The sequence below is a fragment of the Saccopteryx leptura genome, chromosome 3 (assembly GCF_036850995.1).
Source record: "Saccopteryx leptura isolate mSacLep1 chromosome 3, mSacLep1_pri_phased_curated, whole genome shotgun sequence".
Classification (NCBI taxonomy): domain Eukaryota; kingdom Metazoa; phylum Chordata; class Mammalia; order Chiroptera; family Emballonuridae; genus Saccopteryx; species Saccopteryx leptura.
Window position 1 is genome coordinate 211,252,286 of NC_089505.1, and position 20,426 is coordinate 211,272,711.

At 40.5% G+C, this 20,426-nt stretch overlaps 1 long non-coding RNA gene across 1 annotated transcript; it reads left to right on the forward strand.

Moving 5' to 3' along the window:
• Window positions 1-535: 535 nt before the first annotated feature.
• On the forward strand, window positions 536-5,492 carry LOC136397792 (uncharacterized). The gene is made up of 2 exons (XR_010749922.1): window positions 536-698; window positions 5,226-5,492. It is a non-coding gene; the product is annotated as an uncharacterized lncRNA (long non-coding RNA).
• Window positions 5,493-20,426: the final 14,934 nt, after the last annotated feature.

A 20,426-nucleotide genomic window follows, 5' to 3' on the forward strand; every position in this document is an offset into this window, starting at 1 on the left:
CTCATTATTATAGCAGCCAAGACTTAAAGAGTGCTTACTACAGTTGCTTCACGACTTAATATGGAGGAGTGAAGGGGGTTCCGGTAAACCTATCGTGAGTTGAAAATACTGTACAACGAAAATACATTTAATACTCCTAACCTACCAAACATCACAATTTATCCTAGTCTCTCTATAAATGTGCTCAGAACACTTAACATTAGTCTATATTTGGGCACAATCATCTTAGACAATCAATCCACCCCAGCGACCGACCACAAACAAGTGCCCCTCGCCTGGTCTGCTGCTGGCACCACGAAGGCCTCAGCCAGGACCAGCCAAAACCAAATCGAGGAGAAAAGCCTTCGGGTGCCTAGAATTTAAGGTTCTCACTCACCTCGGCCTCCACGAGGTTTCTGGCCGCTGGAACCCGCCCACCGGACCCACCCCTTCCGGGTCGGCTCCAGGATCCTCTTCCGCCCGACGTTCCCAGGGCCTCCGAGGCGGAAATGACGTAAAAACCAGGCTCTGATTGGTGAGCGCCGGCCCCGAACGGAAGTCGATGTTTCGCTGCTCAGAGCTCTTGCAGCTGATCGCGCCGGCTTCCTGGGACTTTGACTCGCTTTATCCCGGGGGCTGTCCGAGGATGCCGCTTCGCCGCTTTCTACGAGGAGCTTAACCGGGCCCGCCTGCCGCATGGATGGGACCGCCGGAGCGCTGTAAGACTCTGGCCGAAGGCCAGGAGGGATGGGGGCGGAGCGGGCCGGGGGCGCGGCGGGAGGCGCCCGGGACTCGGTCCCGGCGGGGTGTGCGGGCGGAGGGTCGGTTCTGTCGGGTCTCTGCGAGAATGAGTCTGCCGCGTCTTCCCTAGCTGGCGGTCGGGTTCCTGTCGCCCGAGGCGCTGTCGGGGACGGCGTATTCTGGGGAAGAGACAGAGAGGGTGGGCAGACCCGGCACAGCGGCCGTGGTGCTGGGGGTTGGGGGGACGGGCCCTGGGGTGCAGGTGAACTAGGGCGGCGAGAGCCCTGCCGGTTGTAGTCCCAGAGCGGAGTCTGTTGCCGCGGGATGGACCGGGCGTCCCACGAACCGAGAGCAGTTCGAGTCGGGTGGGTCGGCGCTGACCCCAGGATGCCGAGTTGTGTGGATCCCCGCGGTCCCTGGAGTGACACTGGTCTGGCTCTGTGTTTCCGCCGCCTGGCCGCTTGAGTGGCAAGTGACCAGAGCTGACTCCTCCTTGCTCGGTAATTGAGGCGGTGGTCTGTCACCAGGTGGAGATGAGCTTTTCTCTCTTGCAGTTCTGTCCGCTTTTATTCTTGGGCTGCAGAAATGAGCCCTGGTGTCTGTAACTTTGGGAAATTAAAGCTAATTTATAAGCTATACAAAAGAAATAAGTCTCAGCTTTCTGTTATTGAACAAGATATCTGCAGCCAGCCTAGAAATTAGACTTTTACCTAAAGCTACATTGACAAATGACCACCTGAAAGGACACCCCTGGAGAGCTTATGAATGTTCTATTGACTCTTTTCTTGGAACCTCCCCTAAGTATCCACCTTGAAAAAGCCCTTAGGATGGAGGATCCACTGTGCTCTTTCTCCCTGGAGCACGCCAGCAAAAGGTTAGCCTTTTTCTTGAGAGATTCAGGGTCAGATTTTCCCAGTGTGTGTATGCACTGTGGACTGGTTCCCCATCTACAGAGAGATAGCTCAGTACAGTAAGTACTGAGCAGACAGAGATGTAACTGCTAGTCTCTGAGCTGTTTGGGGCTATCCTGTTGTATAATAAGGCAGGTACTCTATCACCAGGGAACTACCCAGGGTGTGGTAGTTCCATACTCTGTGCTCTAAGGATAGACTTAACAACAGTCACTTTGATGGCCAGTCACAAGGAGGATAGACTAAGCTCTGCTCAGGTCGGAGGACTCCACTCCACAGGGCTACCCTGCCATCTGGATGCTACCCAGGATATAGAGTGCTACCTGTGCTCTGGAGGAATACTTACTAATGGTCACAGTGGTGGCTGTGCACTGCTTAGCTGGACTTACTCCACAAGAAGCGTGTCTCAAGCAAGGTGTCCCTGCTTGATGCCCTTCCTTAACTAGTGTTACTAGAGTTCCCCTTCAACCCATTGTATCTGTATAGGGGTGCCTAGTACCTCCATCACCTGGGACAGAAAAGTCTTCCTACAGCTCTTGTTTTTAGTGATTGGCTTAATGACCTGTTGCTGTCTTTCACATTCCTTGTGGCCCTGTTCCTTTAAGAGGCCTAGTAGGTAGAGGGCAGCTGCCTCTTAAAGGGAAGGAGTATCCCTGTAAACCCATGAGAACTCTGAGGTTCTCATGGAAGTAAATAATAAAGTAGCCCCAGTATTTACACAAGCCTTAATAGCTTCCCTTTTATGGTCATTTCAATTTATCCTAAATGATTAGTAAAGAGAAAGGGGAAACACTAACTGATAGTCGTTGGAGCCACCCTGTGCTTGCTTCTGTTTCTTTTCTCTTTCTAAATCCTGTTCAGTTTTCTATAATCCTTAAGATGACCTGGCTTTCTGCATTAAAAACAGACTCCTCTATAGGAGTTTCCCAGGAGACCCTATTTAGTAATTCTCTTGGTTTGCTCCCAGAAACCAGTAGGTATATTAATTGGAATAGGTCAGAATAGCCAGGATCACATATTTTACTAGTTAAATTAAATTTCTTTGTGAACTCATCAGGTTTCTAGAAAAAGTTGGGAAAATCTTTAGATTCCTTAATTCTGTTCTAGTCCAAGGAATGTATACAATAGCCAGTTCCCTTCTGCATGAAACCAATTTTTCTGGTTTTCTATTCTGAGTGCAATTTACCTGTGCTCCTTCTAGAAGCCTCTAATATCCAGTCAAGATAAGCTCCCCATTCATTCTGTTTATTTTTAGAGCCAGCTCTTTCTAATTTTGCATCAAAAATTGATTTAAGCATCAAAAGAGCTATATTTTGACCACCTTAAATTGATACCTCTTCTAGTTAAATCTTCCCATTTCTGCACATACAGGGGGTCCTCGGGTTATAGCAGTTTCAACATATGATATATCGGGTTTACTACACTCATTCCCATAAAAACAAAAAAAATTGAGATGTGAGTTTTTTTCCCTTATGCAGTTTGCATCGTACCTATGGACTACATGGGCTAACTATAGTAGTTTGGTTACACGCTGCAGAAGAATATGCAGTAATGTGGATATGAGAGAGGGAGTTGCCACCCAGAGTATCTCTTACCTATGCCATTTTGGATTGTTAAAAGTGTAAGTGTTCTGTTTGTATTGCTTTGTTTGACTACTTTTTGGCTTTTATCATGGCTCCTAAACGAAAATCAGAGCCTTCAGATTGTAGTGCTTCGAAGAAGAGGAAAGCCATCACTATGAAGTGAAATTAGACATTGTAAAGAGATCAGAAAAAGGAAAATCAGCAGTGACCATCAGCCACATGCTGGGCCTTAACCTCTCCACTGCAGCAACAATTATGAAGGATAAAGACCGTATCCTAGAGCATGTAAAGGGATCAGCCCCTATGAAATCAACTGGGATTACTCAACAGTGGAACGGCATAATGATTGAGACAGAAAGATTGCTATTTCTGTGGCTTAAGACCAGCACCAGCGGCATGTACCAGTTAGTCTACTGTTGATTCAGGACAAGGCTAAATGACTGTTTGAGGCAATAAAAAGTGAAAAGGGGGAAGGGAGTGAAGAGTTTGTGGCTAGTAGGGGTTGGTTCATGCATTTCAAAGCTCGTGCCAACTTGCATGACCTTGATGTGCAGGGTGAAGTTGCTAGCAGGGATGAGAAAGCAGCAAGCCTGAAATAAATACTCTCTAGCTTCATATGCCTTCCTGTCTCACTTAATTTAGGTCTCTACTCAGATTATCACCTTTTCTCTCCTGATACTCATTTTCTCCTGTCATTCTGTTAGATACCTGCTTGCTTGTTTACTGTTTGTCACCTCTTCTCCAGGAAGTATAAGCTCTGTAAGTGCTCTGTCCATTCACTAGTGTATCCCCAGTGTTTAGAACAATACCTGACACATAAAAGATGCTTATTTACAAAGATTTATTGAATGAATTTATCTACCATTTTACTGAAACAGTTCTCTGACTTATTGGCAAATTAAGTATCCTTTTCTTGTGGTAAATTTCCCATGACCTCTCTATAGTGTTGACACTGTGTGTCTTCCTATCACTAATCTCTTCTGATTTCTACGTTTCTGTACAGCTAACCTACTACCACATCAGTGTCTCATGTACCATTTAAATTGTCCTATAAATTGTCAAATCCTGTTCATACTTTCTTTGTATATTGCCTCTTGGATCCATGCTGTCTCCGTCTCCTTCTCTACTTAGTTCAAAGCTTTATTATGTCTTGCTACTTGATTGAAGTAACCTCCCTGCTTCTCATTTTGTCTTAGTATATCCTCCATGTTATCATTAGACTGAACTCCTTAAGTTGTACATATTGCTTATCTTTATATCTCTTGCAGAACCTAGCACTTTCCCCCTTAATAGCACACACTCAGTGAGTGTTGAGTGACTAGTCCTATGTTTCTGGAAAGGAGAACTGGTGGCCCATGTGATTATTTTAATGTCTGCAATTCTCTGAAAAGAATTTGTGCTTAAATAATCCCTCTTTCTTCCTCTTTTAGAAAAGCGGGAAAAAAATAGAAAGGAAAATTTAGCAATTCTTTGAACACCCAAAACCATGACATGCTTAGAAGAATATGTTTATAATAGAGATTCAAGACCCCTTAAAACATTGATTTTTATGTATTATTTAGGTAACACAGTGTACTTTTAGAGCATTTAACAGAGTTCTGTTGTTTGCTGTAATACAGGGGTCCCCAAACTACGGCCCACAGGCCACATGCGGCCCCCTGAGGCCATTTATCTGGCCTCCGCCACACTTCCGGAAGGGGCACCTCTTTCATTGGTGGTCAGTGAGAGGAGCATAGTTCCCATTGAAATACTGGTCAGTTGGTTGATTTAAATTTACTTGTTCTTTATTTTAAATATTGTATTTGTTCCCGTTTTGTTTTTTTTACTTTAAAATAAGATCTTTGCAGTGTGCATAGGGATTTGTTCATAGTTTTTTTATAGTCTGGCCCTCCAATGGTCTGAGGGACAGTGAACTGGCCCCCTGTGTAAAAAGTTTGGGGATCCCTGCTGTAATAGAAGTAGAGTAGTATCAGTGCTTCTCAGTTAAAACAGTTGTTTCTTTTCTCTTCAGCTAACGTATCCAGTGAATATTGAATTGCTGAGGGATTTGGGAAAAGACAAGCGGAAGTTCCCGTCACATGGATCCCTTGGGTGCACCTTCCCAGTTTGTGGACGTGGATACACTGCCAACCTGGAGCGACTCCTGTGAAGATGAATTAAATGCTTCTGATTCTGCATCTGAAACAGACACCATTAGATCACCTTTTCTTTATAACAAGAAGATCAATGGAAAAGTGATTCTTTGGTAATTCTTTGATTAAATTGTATTATGATATGATACTGCATCCTCAGAAATTCTTCCTAATTTCTTTTTTATTTTCAGAATTCTAAACTTCTTTTGTAAGCCCTAATATTATTGAAATATTGCTTTTCATAGACATGCATCTCTATTGAGGTATAATTGACATATAATAAACTGCACATGTTTATACAATTTGGTAAATTTTAACATATGTATATACCCATGAACCCATCACCACAGTCAAGATAATGAATATATTTATCTCCACAAAAATTTTTCATGTCCCTTTCCAGTCCCTCCCTCCTGTCTTTCCTTGCTTCTATATCCCCAAGCAACCATTGATCCTTTGTGTCACTATAGATTAGTTTGCATTATATATAAAGGGAATCATGTATTCTTTTTTAGTCTGGCCTCTTTTATTCAGTGTAATTATTTGAAAGTTCATCTATGTTATTGAACATATTAGTAATTAATTTCTATAAAAAGCTTTATTGAGATATAATACACCAATTTAAATTGTATGAGTCAGTGGTTTTTAGTAACCATCGCCACAGTCAATTTTAGGAAATTTTCTTCAACCCAAAGTTCTCTGCAATCAATGCAATCTTTCTTAAATCTCAGCAGTTACCTTTAGTAAAACATGAACAGTTGATTCTAAAATTAGTATGCAAATGCAAGTGACCGAACCTAGCCAGCAAAATGAAATAATTAATAAAAGTTTGTAAAACAAAGAACAGGATCAGGCTCTGCCTGATTTGAAGAACTATTATGAAGTTACAGTAATTAAAAGAGGCAAATGACAGATAATTAGATCAATTAAACTATTGGGTCTAAAATACATTAACATTGATATGGAAAACTTGTTTAACAAACATCAAAAGCAAAGCATTATAAAAAGTACAATTTTTCAACAAGTGGTGGGCTGTAAACTTTTCAATAAATGACTATAGATATGACATTTACATGCATATGAAAATAAATACAAAATATCAAATCCATACCTCACACTGTATACAAAAATTAACCCAAAATAGATTTTAGGCCTAAATGTAAATCTTACAAGGTTTTGAAGAAAACAGTAGAGAAATCTTTTTCTTTTTTAAGATTTTATTTATTGATTTTACAGAGAGGAGAGGTAGGGGAAGCGAGAAGTATTAACTAATAGCCTGACCTGACAGTGGTGCAGTGGATGGAGCATTGGCCTGGGACACATAGGACCCAGGTTCAAAGCCCTGCCTGCCACCTTAAGCCCAGACTCATCCGGCTTGAGCAAGGAGTCACTGGTTGGGCTGGAGCCTCCCACCCCACCATCAAGGCAGATATGAGAAAGTAAACAATGAACTAAGATGTTGCAATGAAGAATTGATGCTTCTCATCTCCGTCTCTCTCAAAAAATTTTTTAAGTTAAAAAAGTATCAATTCAGTTGTTTCACTTTAGTTATTGTTTGCTTGGTGTATGTGCCTTGACCAGGCAAGTCCATGGCTTTGAACTGGTGCCCTCAGCATTCTAGGTCAACACTTTATCTCAGGCCAGGCCATAGTAGAGAAATCTTCATAACCATAACCTTGAGCCAGACAGCAATTTCTTAGATGTGCCACAAACCTGGAATTAGTGAAAGAACAAACTGAAAAACTGGCCTTCATCAAAATCACACACTTTTGCTCTTCACAACATCGGTAAGAAAATGAAAAGGGAAGCAACACTTGGGGAGAAAACATTTCAGGACTTGTTTGTTGAACAGCAAAGGAACTTTCAAAACTTACTAAGATGGGCCCTGGCCGGGTGGGTCAGTTGATAGAGCGCCCTCTGGTGCACTGAGATCATGGGTTAGATCCCCTGGTTAGGGCACATAAAAGAAGCAACCAAAATGAGTGCCCAATTGAGTGGAACAATGAGTTGATGTTTCTGTCTCTCTTACCCTCTCTCCCTCTCTCAAATCAATGGGGTAAAAAAAAAAAAACAAATGACCCAATTTCCAAATAGGTAAAATGTGTGTAATGACACTTAGCAAAGGACATATATGGAAGGTACCTAAGAACAGGACAAGATACTGTGCATCTAGTCATTAGAAAAATGCAAATTTAAATCATCGCAAACCAATTAAAATGGCTAAAATTCAAGGAAATCTCCATTCCAAATATTGGCAAGGATGTGTAAGAACTGGAACTCTTATACCATGCTAATGAGAATGTGATTTTGTACCACTATTTTGGAAAACAGTTTGGTAATTTTTTAAAAAAATATTTAACCTAGGTCTATGGTATGAGACTACCATTCAACTGAAATGAAAAGAGGTTATATCCATATAAATGTTGATAGAAACTTTTTTTTTGAGAGAGAGAGAGAGAGAGACAGGAACAAAGAGAGTGAGGAGAGAAATGAGAAGCATCAACTCATTGTATCACTTTTGTTGTTCAGTGATTGCTTCTCATACATTCAGGAGGGCCTCAAGCTGGTGAGCCGGGGCTCAAGCTGGCAATCTTGGGGTTTCGAACCTGAGTCCTCAGTATCCTAGGTCGACGCTCTGTCCACTGTGCCACCATTGGTCAAGCAATAGAAACTTCATTTATTTTTATTTTATTTTATTTTGTGACAGAGAGAGGGACAGATAGACAGACAGGAAGGGAGAGAGATGAGAAACATCGATTCTTTGTTGGGGCACCTTAGTTGTTCATTGACTGCTTTCTCATATGTTCCCTGACTGGGGGAATACAACAGAGCAAGTGTCCCCTTGCTCAAGCCAGCAAGCTTGGGTTTCAAGCCAGTAAGGCCTTGCCACCAGCGACCTTTGGGCTCAAGCCAGCAACCATGGATTCATGTCTATAACCCCACACTCAAGCCAGTTACCCTGTGCTCAAGCCAGCGACCTTGGAATTTTGAACCTGGGTCCTCCATAACCCAGTTCAACACTATCCACTGTGCCACTGCCTGGTCAGACGAAAATTCATTTTTAATGCCAAAAAACCATCCAAATTCATCAGTAGGTGAATGAAGAAAACAAATTATGGTGCATCCAATTCATGGAACACTACTCATTTTAGCAGTGATTTTTTTTTTTATATATATACACTACAACATGGTAAATCGAAATAATTTATCTGAATAAAAAAAAAAGTAAAATAATGTATGTTATATGATTCTATTTATACAAAACCTTATAAAATGCAAATTAATTTATTGTGAGAGAAGGTCAATCAATGGTGTCCTGAGGTGAGAATGAAGGAGGAATTGTTAGGGACACAGGAAACGATTTACCAAATTTATTAAATAGTACACTTTAATTACATGCACTTAATTGCATGTAAATTATAGCTCATTATAGCTGCTAGAGTTTAAAATACATCCAAAATATATTAAGAACTATAATTACAAAGGAAAGGACAAACAATCCAGTACATTAATGAGTGGAAATATCTGAAAAGGCCCATTTCTCCTTACTAACAATTAATAGAAAATGAAACTCAGCTGATTGCAATAGAACACCCAAAATCATGACATGCTTTAGAAGAATATGTTTATAATAGAGATTCAAGACCCCTTAAAACTATTGCTGAGAGAAATTCAAGAAGATGAGGTAAATAGAGAACTATTTATCATGTATTGTAAGTCCCAGTTTTGTTACGATGTCAGTCAACATTCTGATTAGTATTACAGTAAGCAGTATAGGAGAGATTGATAGGCTATAAAATGTTTAAGAAAAACAATGAACCTAAGAAAACGACAGTCTTGAAGTAGCATTAAGATGAGGGATTACTCTACTTGATTTCAAAGCTCCCTTTAAAGCTACAGTAATTATATAACTAAGTACTGGTGTAGTTAAACAAATATATCAAAATAAAATCATAAAGATTCAAAAATATGCCCACATATGTAGCGTTATTTGACTTTTGTCATAAATACACCAATATTCTTCACTGATGAAATGAAAGACTTCTCAGTAAAGGTGGTAGAGAAGGAATATTTGTTTAAAAATAAAATGAATATGAACAACTACTTCCCACTATGCAGCAAAATTAATTGGAGCTGTGAAAGTTAAAATTATAAAAACTGGGGACAACAGCAAGATGGCGATGGAATAGGCAGACGTACCAACTTCCACCTCCCAGAACCAAAGTGGATTACAACTTAATTTTAAGAATCATCATCTGGTAAAACCAACTTTGGACTAAACTAAGCAGACTCTTCAACCAAGAAACACTGAGAAGTCACACTGAGACTGGTAGGAAAAGCAGAAATGTAGAGAACGCTGCCCAGCTCCCTGGAGCGAATGGCAGCCAGGAGAGACTCGCGTGGCGGTAACAGTTTAGCAGAGAGGGTCCTGGTCCCAGGAAAAAAGCCCCAGTCTGCAGCCCCAGAGCCTAGGAGAGGCATATGGACAGTATTTAGCTGGAAACAAGTCAGGATATGGTTTGTGAGAAAGACAGATTTCTCAGACCCAGGATTCTTCTTAAAGGGACCGCGCAGAAAACCTCTCTCACAACCACCCACCCAGGGCTCCGGGGGACAGGGAGAGAGGAGAGGACCCGAGCAATGGGAAGAGAGTGTAATCTAGGAGGCACAGGGAGAAACACTTTGAGGGACAGCCACCCTAACCTCTGGGACGAGTCACTCCCCAAATCTGAAGCAAATATTTCCTCTGGAACCAGCAATACCAGCAAAGGGAAGCAGGACACCAGCCAAACGAGCTCTCCCATGGCACTCAGAGCAGAGCCACTTAGAACTAGGGAGCTTTCAAGACTACAGTATGGAGTGTTAGGGTCTGAGCACAGTGCCCCCACCCACACTGCTGAGGGCTTGCTGGAGGGCAGAAGGCAGCAGGGCATGGAAGCGTGGTTCTGTCCTCGAGGGGCAGAAGCCTGGCCCGCCATACCTGAGGCCTGGTGTGAGCTCAGTCGAGCCCAGTAGGGGAGAAAGGGACACGCGAAAGCAGTACGGCTGGCTGTGGCCCGCCTGCAATCCCACCTGGGGGGAAAAGGAAGGAGCCCAGGAACCAGCAGAGATCTGCTACCGAGCAGTGGCCCGTGGGTGCGCAGCCTCGCCAGACCTGCCAAGCCAAGGCTTAAGCCCTACGCGGGAGCCGGCTCCACCCGCAGCAGCGGGACAAAAGCCCCAGAACAGGCGGAAACCTGCAGCTGAATAAAGATGCTCGCCCCTGCCCTTGGTGCTGAGGCTTGTGCCCCATGAGCATTGCGCAAACCTAACCGCAGGGGCGGGGTGAAGGCCCAGACTGGCTGAGGCTTGTAGAGCCCCGCACGTGATCCCACACCTCCAGTGAAGGAGAAGCGGAAACTGCAGCAACAGCTGCAGCAGGCCAGTGCCAGCAACTCCCATACCCCAATGCCCTAGGCCCCTGATGGTGAACCTTTTCATAAAAACCGCCCACTTTTGCAGTGCTGGTCAACCTGGTCCCTCCCGCCCACTAGTGAGCATTCCAGCTTTCATGGTGGGCAGTAGCGGAGCAACTAAATGGTGATGCAATTGGTCCTCCATGAAAGCTGGAACGCCCACTAGTGGGCGGGAAGGACCAGGTTGACCAGCACTGCAAAAGTGGGTGGTTTTTATAAAAAGGTTCCCCATCATGGCCCTACACAGTGGCAGAGGGGGTGGTGAGCCTACAGACAGACCACACCAAGGGAACACAGAGGCAATACCCATTGGACTCGGGTGGCCAAATCCTTCTTATGCACAGACAAAATGGGCAGGCAGAGAAATGCAACCCGAATGAATCAAGAGAAATCCCCAGAGAAGGACCTGAATGAGTCAGCTATAACCAAATTACCGGATGCAGAGTTTAAAATAACAAATAGGATATTCAAAGAGCTTTAGAACAACAATAGATGGTCATTACAAACGCCTAAATAAAGAGATAACAAATATAAAAAAGGAAATTGAAATAATAAAAGAGAACCAGTCAGAAATGAAAAATACAATATCAGAATTGAAGACCACAATGGAAGGAATTAAAAGCAGGATGAATGAAGCTGAGGATCGAATCAACGAGTTAGAGGACAAGATAAATGAAGGCACAGAAGCAGAGCAGAAAAAAGAAAAGAAACTCAAAAAGTCTGAGGAAACTCTAAGAGAGCTCTGTGACAACATGAAGAGAAATAACATCCACATTATAGGGGTTTCTGAAGAAGAAGAGAAAGAACAAGGGATTGGAACTTTATGCAATCAAATCAAAGCTGAAAACTTCCCTAAATTGAGGCAGGAAAAAGTCACACATTTTCAAGAAGCACAGAAAACTTCATTAAAGAGAAACCCAAAGAAAGCTACACCAAGACACATCATAATTAAAATACCAAAGCTAAATGATAAAGAGAAAATATTAAAAGCTGCTAGAGAAAAAAAGACTATCACCTACAAAGGAGCCCCCATAAGGATGGCATCTGACTTCTCAACAGAAACACTTGAGGCCAGAAGTGAATGGCAAGAAATATTCAAAGTAATGCAGAACAAGAACCTACAACCAAGACTACTTTATCCAGCAAGGCTATCATTTAAAATTGAAGGAGAAATAAAAAGCTTCCCAGACAAAAAAAAAAACTCAAGGAATTCACTACAACCAAACCAATGCTGCAAGAAATGCTAAGGGGCCTGTTGTAAACAGATCAAAGAGGGAAAAGAATATAGCAAAAGAGGAATACAGCTTTAAAGATTAAAATGGCAATAAACAACTACATATCAATAATAACCTTAAATATAAATGGAATAAATGATCCAATCAAAAGACATAGGGTAGCTGTGTGGATAAGAAAACAGGATCCTTACATATGCTGTCTATAAGAGACACACCTTGTCTGACCAGGTAGTGGCACAGTGGATAGAGCTTCGGACTGGGATGCAGAGGACCCAGGTTCAAGACCCCAAGGACACCAGCTTGAGCGCGGGCTCATTTGGTTTGAGCAAAGCTCACCAACTTGGACCCAAGGTCACTGGCTCGAGCAAGGGGTTACTCAGTCTGCTGAAGGCCCACGGTCAAGGCACATATGAGAAAGCAATCAATGAACAACTAAGGTGTCTCAATGAAAAACTAATGATTGATGCTTCTCATCTCTCTCCATTCCTGTCTGTCTCTATCTATCTGACTCTCTCTCTCTGTCTCTGTAAAAAAAAAAAATTTATAAGAGACACACCTTAAAACAAAAGATGCATATAGACTGAAGGTAAAAGGATGGAAAAAAATATTTCATGCAAATGGAAATGAAATAAAAGTTGAGGTAGCAATACTTATATCAGACAAAATGGACTTTAAAACAAAGGCGATAGGAAGAGATAAAGAAGGACACTACATAATGATAAAGGGAGCAATCCAACAGGAAGATATAACCATTATAAATATCTATACACCTAATATAGGAGCACCTAAATATATAAAGCAGAGTTTGATGGATATAAAGGGCGTGATCAACAGCAATACTATAATAGTAGGAGATTTCAATACCACACTAATATCACTAGATAGATCCTCAAGAAAGAAAATAAACAAAGAAACAAACTTAAAAGACATACTAGATCAACTGGATTTAATAGATATCTTCAGAACCTTTCACCCTAAAGCAGCAAAATATACATTCTTTTCAAGTGCTCATGGTACATTCTCTAGGATAGACCACATGTTAGGGCACAAAAGTGGTCTCAACAAATTTAAGAAGATTGAAATCATATCAAGCATTTTCTCTGATCACAATGGCATGAAACTAGAAATCAACCACAACAGAAAAACTGAAAAATACTCAAACACTTGGAAACTAAATAGCATGTTATTAAATAATGAATGGGTTAACAAAGAGATCAAAGAAAAAATAAAATAATTCCTAGAAACGAATGATAATGAGCATACATCACCTCAAAATTTATGGGACACAGCAAAAGCAGTCCTGAAAGGGAAGTTCATAGCATGACAGGCATACCTTAAGAAGCTAGAAAATGCTCAAATAAACAACTTAACCCTGCATATAAAAGAACTAAAAAAAACCTGACCAGGCAGTGGCGCAGTGGATAGAGCATTAGACTAGGATGCAGAGGACCCAGGTTCGAGACCCTGAGGTCACCAGCTTGAGCGTGGGCTCATCTGGTATGAGTAAAAGCCCACCAGCGACCCAAGGTCGCTGGCTTCAGCAAGGGGTTACTTGGTCTGCTGAAGGCCCGTGGTCAAGGCAAATATGAGAAAGCAATCAATGAACAACTAAGGTGTTGCAATGCGCAATGAAAAACTAATGATTGGCCCTGGCTGGTTGGCTCAGCGGTAGAGCGTCAGCCTGGCATGCGGGGGACCCGGGTTCGATTCCCGGCCAGAGCACATAGGAGAAGCGCCCATTTGCTTCTCCACCCCCCCCCCTCCTTCCTTGCTGTCTCTCTCTTCCCCTCCCGCAGCCAAGGTTCCATTGGAGCAAAGATGGCCCGGGCGCTGGGGATGGCTCCTTGGCCTCTACCCCAGGCGCTAGAGTGGCTCTGGTCACGGCAGAGCGACGCCCCAGAGGGGCAGAGCATCGACCCCTGGTGGGCAGAGCGTCGCCCCTGGTGGGCATGCTGGGTGGATCCCAGTTGGGCGCATGCGGGAGTCTGTCTGACTGTCTCTCCCCGTTTCCAGCTTCAGAAAAATACAAAAAACAAAACAAAAAAAACCCCTAATGATTGATGCTTCTCATCTCTCTTCATTTCTGTCTGCCTGTCCCTGTCTATCCCTCTCTCTGACTCACTCTCTGTCTCTGTAAAAAATAAACAAAAATAAATAAAATATAAAAATTTAAAAATTAAAAAAATAATAATAAAAGAACTAGAAAAAGAACAAGTAAAGTAGAAGGAAGGAAATAATCAAGATCAGAGCAGAAATAAATGACATAGAGGCTAAAGAAACAATGCAGCGGATCAATGAAACCAGGAGCTGGTTCTTTGAAAAGGTAAACAAGATCAATGAACCTTTAACTAGACTCACCAAGAAAAAAAGAGAGAGGACTCAAATAAATAAAATTAGAAATGAGAGTGGAGAAATAACTGACACAACAGAAATACAAAATATTGTAAGAAAATACTATGAAGAACTGTACACCAAAAAACTAGACAACCTAGATGAAATGAACAAATTCTTTGAAACATACAATCTTCCAAAAATCAATCTGGAAGAATTAGAAAACCTAAACTGACCAATTACAACAAATGAGATCAAAACAGTTATCAAAAAACTCACAACAAAGATAAGTCCTGGGCCAGATGGCTTCACAAGTGAATTCTACCAAATATTCAAAGAAGAACTAACTCCTATCCTTCTCAAGCTATTTCAAAAAATTCAAGAGAAGGGAAGAATTCTAAACTCATTTTATGAGGCAAGCATTATCCTCATTCCAAAACCAGGCAAAGACAACACAAAGAAAGAAAATTATAGGCCAATATCCCTGATGAATATAGATGCTAAAATCCTCAACAAAATATTAGCAAACCAGATCTAACAATATATGAAAAAAATCATACACCATGAACAAGTCGAATTTATTCTGGATAGGCAAGGCTGGTACAATATTTGCAAATCAATCAATGTATTCATCACATAAACAAAAGGAAGGAGAAAAACCACACGAAAATGTCAATAGATGCAGAAAAAGCATTTGATAAAGTCCAGCACCCATTCATGATCAAAACTCTCAGCAAAGTGGGAATACAGGGAAGAGACCTCAACATGATAAAGGGCATCTATGACAAACCCACAGCCAACATCATACTCAATGGGCAAAATTTAAAAGCAATCCCCTTAAGATCAGGAACAAGGCAGGGGTGCCCCCTTTCACCACTCTTATTCAACATAGTTCTGGAAGTCCTAGCCACAGCAATCAGACAAGAAGAAATAAAAGGCATCCAAATAGGAAAATAAGTAAAACTATCATTATTTGCAGATGATATGATATTGTATATAGAAAACCCTAAAGTCTCAGTCAAAAAACTACTGGACCTGATAAATGAATTCAGCAAGGTGGCAGGATAGAAGATTAATACTCAGAAATCGGAGGTATTGTTAATACACCAACAATGAACTGTCAGAAAGAGAGATTAAGGAAACAATCCCCTTCACCATTGCAACCAAAAAAAATAAAGTATCTAGGAGTAAATTTAACCAAGGAGATTAAAGACTTGTACTCGGAAAATTATAAAACATTGATAAAAGAAATCAAGGAAGATACAAACAAGTGGAAGCATATACCGTGCTCATGGTTAGGAAGAATAAACATCATTAAAATGTCTATATTACCCAAAGCAATTTATAAATTCAATGCACTACCAATTAAAATACCAATGACATACTTCAAAGATATAGAACACATATTCCAAAAATTTATATGGAACCAAAAAAGAACACGAATAGCCTCAGCAATCTTGAAAAGGAAGAATAAAGTGGGAGGTATCACACTTTCAGATATCAAGTTGTACTACATACTTCAAAGATATAGAACACATATTCCAAAAATTTATATGGAACCAAAAAAGAACACGAATAGCCTCAGCAATCTTGAAAAGGAAGAATAAAGCAGGAAGTATCACACTTCTGGATATCAAGTTATACTACAAGGCCATTGTACTCAAAAGAGACTGGTACTGGCATAAGAACAGGCATATAGATCAATGTAACAGAACAGAGAACCCAGAAATAAACCACACCTTTATGGACAATTGACATTTGACAAAGGAGGTAAGAGCATACAATGGAGTAAAGACAGCCTCTTTATCAAATGGTGTTGGGAAAATTGGACACCTACCTGCAAAAAAATGAAACTAGATCAACAACTTACACCATTCACAAAAATAAACTCAAAAATAAATTTAAATGTAGCCGTGAAACCATAAGCATCTTAGAAGAAAACATAGGCAGTAAGCTCTCCGACATCTCTTGCAGCGATATATTTGCCAATTTATCTCCACAGGCAAGTGAAATGAAAGACAAGACAAACAAATGGGACTATATCAAAATAAAATGCTTTTGCACAGCTTAAGACTATAAGAACAGAATAAAAAGCAAACTACACAATGGGAGAACATATTTGACAATACGTCTGATAAGGGGTTAATAACCAAAATTTATAAAGAACTTGTAAAACTCAACACCGGAAGACAAACAATCCAATCAAAAAATGGGCAAAAGAAATGAATAGACACTTCTACAAAGAGGACATACAGATGGCCAACAGGCATATGAAAAAATGCTCAACATCACTAATCATTAGAGAAATGCAAATTAAAACCACAATGAGATATCACCTTACACCAGTCAGAATGGCGCTCATCAACAAAACAACACAGAATAAGTGCTGGCAAGGGTGTGGAGAAAGGGGAACCCTTCTGCACTGCTGGTGGGAGTGCAGACTGGTGCAGCCACTGTGGAATACAGTATGGAGATTCCCCCCAAAATTAATAATCAAACTGCCTTTTGACCCAGCTATACCACTTTTAGGAATAGCACTGTTTGAAAAGAAGAAATGCACCCCCATGTTTATGGCAGCATTGTTCACAATAGCAAAGATCTGGAAACAGCCCAAGTGTCCGTCAGTGGACGAGTGGATTAAAAAGCTTTGGTACATATATACTATGGAATACTACTCAGCCATAAGAAATGATGACATCAGATCATTTACAACAACATGGATGGACCTTGATAACATTATACTGAGTGAAATAAGTAAATCAGAAAAAACTAAGAACTTTATGATTTCATACATAGATGGGACATAAAAATGAGACTCAGAGACATGGACAAGAGTGTGGGGCAGGGGTCCCCAAATTTTTTACATAGGGGGCCAGTTCACTGTCCCTCAGACTGTTGGAGGACCGGACTATTAAAAAAAACTATGAACAAATCCCTATGCACACTGCACATATTTTAAAGTAAAAAAACAAAACGGGAACAAATACAATATTTAAAATAAAGAACAAGTAAATTTAAATCAACAAACTAACCAGTATTTCAATGGGAACTATGGGTCTGCTTTCGGCTAATGAGATGGTCAATGTCCAATTCCATATTTGTCACTGCTAGCTGTAACAAGTGATATGACACACTTCTGGAGCCGTGAGGTGTCCGTCCCGCGTCACTAGAAGTAGTGCTGTACGTGAGCGACGCTGCGCTTTGCGGCGCCGCCACATACAGTGCTCCTCTCACTGACCACCAGTGAAAGAGGCGCCCCTTCCAGAAGTGTGGCGGGGCCGGATAAATGGCCTCAGGGGGCCGCATGTGGCCCGCAGGCCCGTAGTTTGGGGACCCCTGGTGTGGGGGTTACTGGGGTGGGGGTGTAGGGGGGAGGAAGGAGAACAGGGGTGGGGGAGGGGAGTGGCACAAAGAAAACCAGATAGAAGGTGATGGAAGACAATTTGACTTGAGTGATGGGTATGCAAGATAATCAAATGTCAAAATAACCTAGAGATGTTTTCTATGAACATATGTACCCTGATTTATCAATGTCACCTCATTCAAATTAATAATAAAAATAAAAAATTATAAAAACTGGAAGAAAAATAGAAAATATTTTCTAAAACTTGGCACAGGCATATATTTGTAGGACAGGATATAATAGTATACACCATAATTTTAAAAATGAATTAAATTACACTTCATAAAACAAAAGTTTCTTACTGTAATTGTTTAAAAATGAAAAGACTGCCTATACACCAGGAGTGATTATTGGCAACACATATATCTGACAATGCACTCATCTAAAATACATAAAGAAAGAGCTTCTATAAATCACAGAGGAAATGACCCAGTACATCACTGAGCAGAAAGCTCTGAAACGACAACCGTTGCCTAAAGGAGATCACAAATGGCCAAGAAGCATATGAAAACCAAAACAAGATATCACTACACACCTAGGAAATGGCTAACTTAAAACACTAAAAATTCTGAGCATGTGGGAATGTAGAACAACTGGAAATAGACCTTTTTCAGGAGATATAAGAGAATAACAATTACTTTGCAAAGTGACAGTTTCTGCCCTTTTCCCACACTGTATCTAAACCTATGAAAAATGAGTGCATATCTCCACAAAAAGAATTGTTCAGGAATGTTCATAGTTACTTTATACATAATTGCCAAAAAGTAAACCTGTCCATACCTGAAAAACCAATAATCAGTTGGGCTTTAACCACACAATAGAATATGACATGGCAAAACCCCCAGATGTTGAATAACAGAAGTTAAACAAAAAGAGAACATAGATTACTATTCCATTTTTATGAAGCACAAAATTAAAATGGGTATCAACTGACAAGGAACACACAAGAACTTTTGGGGATGATATAAAATGTTCTGTATCTTAAACTGAATAGTATTACTGATGCTATACTATTCAGTATTCTTTGAGTAGGTTTTGCTTATTTCACTATGCAAATTATACTGCCATAAAGAACTGTTAGCATAAAAAGAAAGAGATGACAAAGACTAAAAGAAAGAAGTAACAAATGTCAAAAGATAGGCAACAAATATTCAACATACAAATAATAATCTCTTGAGAAGAATCCCAATGCAACAGAACAAACACTTAAAAGAATAATTTAAGAAAAAAATGTGCCTGACCTGTGATGGCACAGTGGATAAAGCATTGACCTGGCATGCTGATTGCTGGTTTGAAACCCTGGGCTTGCTGAGTCAAGGCACATACGAGAAGCAACTACTACTGAGTTGATGCTTCCTGCTCCTCCCCACTTCTTTCTTACTCTCTCTCTCTCTCTTTCACACGGGTGCACAAAAAAAAAAAAAAAAGAGAGAGAGAGTTGGAGGGGAACCAATTCATGTTGAACAACCATCCCAAAACTCTGAAGCAGGACTGGTTTCCATCCAAGACCAGAGATGAAAGTCTTGACAAAGTCCCAACTCCTGCATCTCTTCTGGCTGAGGACGTCCAGAGCCTTAGAAAAACTTGGACTCCAGGACATGTGTTCCCTGAGAAGACAGTTGCTCAACTGTGAAGACCATAAGCAATCTGTGAAACTGGGTGGGATTAAGACCAGCTCAATTTATGTGACCAGGACTCAACTGAATCAAAGTCAGGATATTACTAGATATCTTTCCCCAAATCTCTGTTACAGGCCACTGGATTCTGCATAGGAGTGAGTAACTCCACAAAAAAGGCATGTGAATATCAGCTGAGAGAAATAGCCACTGGATAGAAGACATAATTAATGTTCATACCACTAAAATCCAGGAAGGTTCTCATTTAAAAAGTGATGTTTTGAGGCATACATAAGGTAGGTTTATACCTCTGTGACTTTGGAATCGACAGATTTCTTAAATATGCACAAACAAGCCAAGAATAAATAGATAAACTGGACTTCATCAAAATTAAAAACTGTTGTATTTCAAAGTCCAATATCAAGGAAATGAAAAAATTCACAGAATGAGAGAAATAATTGCGAATCATATACTGATGCAGGTTTAGTATTCAAAATACATCAAGAATCTTAAAACTGAGAAAGAAAAAAACAACCCAGGTTAAGAATGGGAAAAAGTTTGAATAGATATTTCTCAAATGGATATATGCAAACAATAAACAAAGAAATATGCTTAATATCATTAATGAAGAGAAAAGGCAAATCTAAACCACAGTGAGATACCATTTCATACCTGCTAAGATGATTTTAAAAAAAGACAATAAGGTGTTGGGGAAGTTGTGGAGAAATTAGAATCCTTATACATTTTCAAAGTAAAGGTAAGATGGTATAGTTTCTTTATTTTGGAAAGAGGTTGGCAGTTCCTCAAAAATTGCAACATAAAGTTACAAGTGACACAGCTAGTCCACTCCTAAGGGACTAGGAGTATAATTGAAAACCTATGTTTACTCAAAGGGAAAAGAAACTGATATAACACAGGACTACAGCAAGAAGAGTATTGAGTCAGTATAGAAAAGTTTTTTTAATTATTCATTTACTTAGTATTATGCTCTGCCTTTTGTACTACACTTTTTAATGGATTAGAAAAAAAACTGAAGACC